We start from the raw sequence: 6,614 nt of genomic DNA, 5'->3' as shown, positions 1-6,614 counted from the left end.
ATAGAGTTTTAAATTAGCATTGTACCTTTATATGTGTTTTCATTTCTCTTGACAAAAAATAGAACTATGTATGGTCTAAAAGCATTTGCGCAGGCAAATCTTGGTGAGCTTTAGTAAAAACTAGATAAGGCTATATTTTGTGACCCTAAACAATAGACTACTATCAAGATAGTTTTTACATTTTCATACATTTCTCTCAATTTTTTTTCTTTTGCTATCTCCAGGCTGTGCACTTCAAGATTTTTTCCAAGTTATCACACATCAAGAAAATTTCTTGTGCAGGTTGACCCCTGAAAAGTTTGTGTAATTCAAGAGTCTATTTTTTTTTCCTGAGTTTTAAAAAGCATTCCGCTGTTGTGAAGCAGAACATTTCCATCATTCCCCCAGATTCACTGATACCCTTTGTTATCTGCTGTTCCCACACATAGTCTGTGAGTGATTGCTCTCTGTCCCTGTTGGCCTACAGAATGAGCCCAATTCTTTTGTATTTCTTTAAATAACCAGGAAACATTTTACTGATGAATATGGAATGGCTTATTAATTCGTTCTTTGTTGAAAGTCATGTAGATTGTTTCCCATTTTAACAATTACTTATAGTTTCTATAAACATTTCTAAAATATTTTTTTGCATAAAGTTTTTATTTTGAGGTACTCTCCTTAGGAATGGAACTGTTAGCATATGATAAGTGTATGTTCAACTTCATACAAATTTGCCCATGTGGTTTCCAAGTTAGCATTAGTCTTTTACAATTCCACTTGGTGGCATTATAGCCAACATATGCTGTTTCTTTAATCCATTTTAGCCTTTCTAGAGAGAGAAACATATATTTCTTTGTGGATTTAATTGAAATGTCTCTAATAATTATTGGTGTATTGCATGATTTTGACATTGCATGATGTGGCATGATAGCACATCTTTTCTGTTGTTGTTTTGAGACATAGTCTCCTTCTGTAGCCCCATGTCTCTTGTAACTTACTTTAGCCAAAGCTGGCTTGAAACTCCCAGCAATTTTCCTGCCTCAGCCTTCTCAGTGCTAGTGATCAGCCATGGTGTCTGGCTTATATAATCCCATATCATATTTGGTGAAATCTTTGCCATTGAAAATAATTTTTATTGTGTCTTACAAATCCCTAGTATATTTCTGATAAAATTTCTTTCTTATATGTGTTTTGCAAGTATTTTCTCACACTTTTTGGCTTTTCTTTTCAATGTCATCTAAGGGTCTTCCATGGAACAGATACATTTAAATTTTATAAACTTAATATTTGTCTTTTATTTGCAGTGAGTTGATATCAATTTATGAATCCTTTACTTTGTTCAAGGTCACAAAACTTTCATGTTTTCTCCTTGATTTGCTTGGTTGCCTTGTTTCTTTTAATATTAACTTTTTCCTACAGTATGAGGTCTGAGCACAGGCTCGATTTCATACTGATGTCAAGTTGTTCTTGTGTTTGTGGTTGAAAGGTTATCAGGTCCCCAATCAGTTCCCTCTTCACTTTTATGGAGTACAAATTGAAAACTTTTGTGTGCAACTTGTTCTTAAGTCTTGATTCCATTTCATTAACCTGTAAGTACACAATTTCTGTGTACTGACTTAGTGTCCTTCAACCACAATAAAATTGTGCATTAATTTGAGAATGATTTTATGGAAAATATTGTAGAATTTTCTACATAAACAGTGGTTCAAGTAAGATACCCAAAGGTTGCAGTTTGACTTTTTCCTTTTCACTCTAACTTGATTTGTTTTGTAATATACAGATCTTTATTTTTGCAACACAATTGAGATCACTATTGTACTACTTCAATCAAAAGGCAAATCTTTACAAATTCATGGTGTAGTAGTCATAAATATTGCAGTCAATACCCAACTAAATAATACCGTGATTTTTATTTTTAACCTTTATACAAATCATAATGAACTTAAGTAATAGAATCTGTGTTTTTCTTGTCTATTCATTTCTCTAAAAAAATCTCTCATTCTTCATTCTTGAATATTCAGATTTTTCTACTGCAATTGCCTTTCTGATATAATAACTTAGTTTAGTATTCTCTTACAACAATTTTTATGAAGCTCATTATGCCCTTTTCTTATAAAAATTTTATATTTTTCTTCCTGAAATATACTTCCCCTAAATTAATAATTGGTGGAGGTACTGCATGCCACTAATCCAAGCACTCAAGAAGTATAGGCAGGACTTTAAGATCATCATGTTCCATAGAGATCGTTATGGGCTATCCATTGCTACATAGTGAGATCTTCCGGTTGTAGATCTTCCAGAAGAAGAGGATAAGGCAGAAAAGGAGAAAGTGGAGAAGAACAAGGAGGAGGAGGAGGGAAAGGAGGGTAGGGGAGGAAAGGAGGAGGGGAAAGAGGAGAGGGCAGAGAAGGAAAAGCAAGAAGACAATAATTTGGTGCTGGGAATTCTTCTAGCATATTAAAGATTTTTTTGATCCATTGTTATATGGCCTCCATGGATTCTCATGAGAATATAATAATTTTTCTTTGCCTCATGAGGAAGGAAGTGGAAGTGAGGGCTCAGCACACACAACCCTATTGCATTAGCAAGGTTTGGCTCTTCCTCACAGCCTGCTTGCTCTGACTTACTCTACAGTCTATGGTAGAATCCAGTCCAGACTTTTCATTTGTTATCTGAAAGGGTAGTCTACTGGGTCACGAAGCAATAATAGAAGAGAAATTGAATATAAAGATTTTATGAAACCTTTTGCTTTATCCCAAATATGTTCTTAAACTTTCACTCACAGAGAGGATAAGCCCATGGAGATATGACCTAATTCAGTTCAATCAAAATATCACAGCACCATCTTTTTTTTGAGATATTTTCATTACAAAGCAGTGTATAATCAGGGCACAAGCAGGCTTTCCTGTCTGATATCCTATCATCTAGGAATTCTTTACCCCAGTGCCTTAGACTCAGAGCATACAGGCATGTGAGCACCAGTTTTTGTATTTTCATAGCTTACTATGAGTGTATAAACCACTAAAAGAAGTCCATACTTAGCTTTGAAAAAAATCAGACCACAGGTAGGAATCAGATCTTACCCAGGGGGAAAATAGAATTCAAAGGAATCAAAGAAACATAAGGTAAAGGAGGAACAGTGTGTTCTTTTCGAGAGTAGCTGACCAACACGGTCATCAATGTCATGTAAGGCAATGAGAAGGAAGTTTACCTGTATGTTCAAGACATAGGTAAGGAACGGGAAAAAGAGACCAAATGGTGAGCAAGCAATGGTATATCTATATGTCTTGATCTGATTTGGTTAAGACAAATTGGACATCAAACAAATGTTCATGGATGAATATAGCTGAGAGTGAAGGGATTTAAAGCCATGGCTTCCACTGAACAAGGGTCACATTGGGAGTAGTTACCATGTAAGATAATTCATGGACTGAACTCAAGAACTATACCTCATGGACTGAACGCAAGAAATATACCTCATAGACCCAAATGAATATGATGATAAATGAGTTTGCAAATACCTGCACATAAAACTTGTTATTCAGACCTTTTTAATGAACACAGCATATAAAAATTTAAATGATTTTTATAGAAAAAGTAGTAAGTGGATGTCAAGACATCTATGCAAGGCAAATATTCATAAGCATGGGTTTTAACTGTTACTGTCAACTGAAAGGAAATGTAAATGAAGTATTATTATAGAAAAACCTGTACATTAATATGTGTAATACTGCCCTACGTCTGTAAAACACTAAACAAATAAAAGCCATGTGGGGAAAAGAGAAAAAGAGGAGAGAGGATGAGAGATAGACAGAGACAGAATGTGCTCACGAACTGCTTTATATACCCATATTAGAATATAGGTTGCTTCTGTTAAAACCTGAGATATGAATCTGTGTTTGCCTTTGTGTATATTTTGCATGTCCTCATTGTTACACCTAGCATCTGATATTGACAGGAATGCAACAAAATTTAAATTTAAAATGTAAGCTAGTTCATCGTTTCATTGCTGGCTCCCCGCAGCTAATTCATGGTTCATCAAGCAAAACTTCCTGAGTAACTACCTGCCTTTGATAACTTCAGCACTCCCCTATCCAGAGCCACGGCATGAACTAGATTCTCCCTCAAGTCGTCCTTGGCTCTGTACATGTTTTTATACTTATACGATTATGTATTTAAAGAGAATATTCAAGAAATTTTAGCCTCGAGAATGTCTATGAATATAGGTATGTAGAGATTGTGGACCGCGGTATGTTCCCACTAAACTCATGATAGGTGGGGAAACGAAGTCTTGCCACTTTAAGCTGGTATTGTTTGCTGATCTAGGCATCATTTGTTTGCTTTGAGCTTCTGCTTGTGTTTTCTCCTTTCAACCTCAAGACCTCACCATCCCCCATGTGGAACAGCCAGGTTAAGAAACTTCATAGATAAAATAATGGATGTCCTCTTTTTCTTTCACCTCTCAGGAAGGAGTAAGATCAGAATGCATGGAAGATATTTTTTGGTAGTAGTTTTAATTAACTTTAACATCGATTGAACTGAAATATTCTGTAACAACACGTATAGCATATATATTAGTCATTTCCCCGTTACACCAGATGACAGAGTTGTGTAGTAACAATAGAAATCTAATGTGCATTTCAATTATTTCTTCTTCTGAAGCTGAGTTTTGGAAGGCAGGGATTATATATTTGGGATTCATAAATATTCCTTGCATAGAATCTTTCAATTTTGTTCTGATTCAGTTTGGTTTTTGCTTCTGGTAGTAGGGATTGAACTCAGAGCTTTGGGCATGCCAGGCAAATTTTCTACCACTGAGCTGCACCCCAGCTCCTCTGGCATCACATAGAATAGCACACATTCAACAATGCAGATAAATGTTTTAAAATAAGTTATTGCAAAGTCTTTCCTGTAGGTAACCCAGATTATAAGAAAGAAATAATTGCTACTTGAAATCCCAAATAACAAGGAGACAGTAGGAAAAGAAATCCTCTTCTTCCTCCCTGTGAACTTTAGGAAATCCTTCTGAGCTGCTGTAAATATATCCTCTTTACTGTTTATAGGTGTAGGCATTCTACTTATCATGAAGGAAAGGGTTGTGTTGTTGCTTTGGCCAGTAGTGATTGAGAGGACAGCTTTTTGTTTGTTTTTAATAATGAATGAATGTAGAGCAATTTGCTTAAATATCTTATATACTTACACAGAACTCAGTAACAGTAGGATGATTTTATGGTCATCTGATTGTATGGTGACAGCGCTGAGAACTGGCTAACACTATGAACTTTGCTGTCAAACTGCTTGATACTCATCTCTGCTCCTTCCCTACTTGCTATGGATGCTGATCAGTTAGCTTTTCTAAACTTGATCTTCCACAAATGCAGTTATAGTGCAGAGCGTTTTAAAGAGGACTCCAGAGACGGTGTTTTGAAAAGGGCTTGGCACATGGCCAGTAAACTATCTCTCCTAGTCGCGAACTGTTTGAGACATCTTCAAGGCCATTGCTTATATTCACTGGGCTGACAAAAGAATTGAGTTTTACATTTTCATGTTTCCATTTACCAGGTCCTATAAGTAAGTTTAAGAAAACTTATGTGAGCCCCCTCAGCTTAATCCTCACAAGAACCAGATCAAAAGAAAATTGTGAATTCTAAACAATAGAGCATCCTACTTGGGAATGCTGTGGTTTTCAGGAAGTTGCCTGAAGTCTTAATGTCAAAGGAAATAGTCTCGAGGAAGCAGTCTCTGCAGTTTTTGTAAACAGCAATGTCAATTGCAGATTATTTCAACTAATCTTTAAATGCTTGAGCTGGCCACTATGAGGAGTGAAAAAAAGTTGAGTACTTTTCTTTCTTTTATTTCCTTTTCAGTATTCTTTTCTTCTTGATGTCTGGCTACAGTCACAACTGGCAGTGATTCTAGAAAGAAGGCAGGAAAGATACAGTGGTTCTAGGAACATATGGAAGGGCTGGCTTCATTAATTGTGTATCATTGTAAAATTAAAAGAGCAGATTTACTCTCTCTCTCTCTTTTTAATGTACAAATTCAATGAGAGGGGAGAAAAGCAAAGACTCAACACTGATTCAGCAGCTGCCAGGTCTTTTCGCTTCTCTTGGAATCTTTGCATTGATTTTATAAGATGCTCAGTTGGGTTGGACGGGTCATCCTCTGGTAACAAAGATCAGTGGCCGACAGAGTAGGCACTTCTCCGAGGCACTGTTTGTCTGCAGCACTGTAGCTTTATGCTTTTTCACATTAGTGCATACTTCTCAGACTGCTCAGAAATGAAAAGAGTATCTGTAAACTTTCCCAAGTTAATGGGTGCATCTTCCAGAACTGATGTGTTAGTTCTACTCATTCCTCATTGGCTCAAACAAACACATAAACTCAAGAAGGAAGAGAAGGCAAAATGCATAGGGAGGTGGGATAAGGTTTTGTCGTACATCCCAAAAGGCAGTTTCCTTCCTTCCTTCCTTCCTCCTCCTCCTCCTCCTCCTTCTTCCCCCCTCTCTCTCTCTTTTTGAAGATGAGAATGTGAGATGCTGGGAGATGTGGCCATCTGAGACAATTTCCTGTTGATAGTGCTATTGTGATACACATCCTCCCGGTTCTTCTCTTCTTTTTTTTTTTTTTTTTTT

The sequence above is a fragment of the Mus caroli genome, chromosome 6, assembly GCF_900094665.2.
Source record: "Mus caroli chromosome 6, CAROLI_EIJ_v1.1, whole genome shotgun sequence".
Lineage (NCBI taxonomy): Eukaryota > Metazoa > Chordata > Mammalia > Rodentia > Muridae > Mus > Mus caroli.
The sequence above is the reverse complement of the archived record's forward strand: the minus strand, read 5'-3'. Positions refer to the sequence as shown.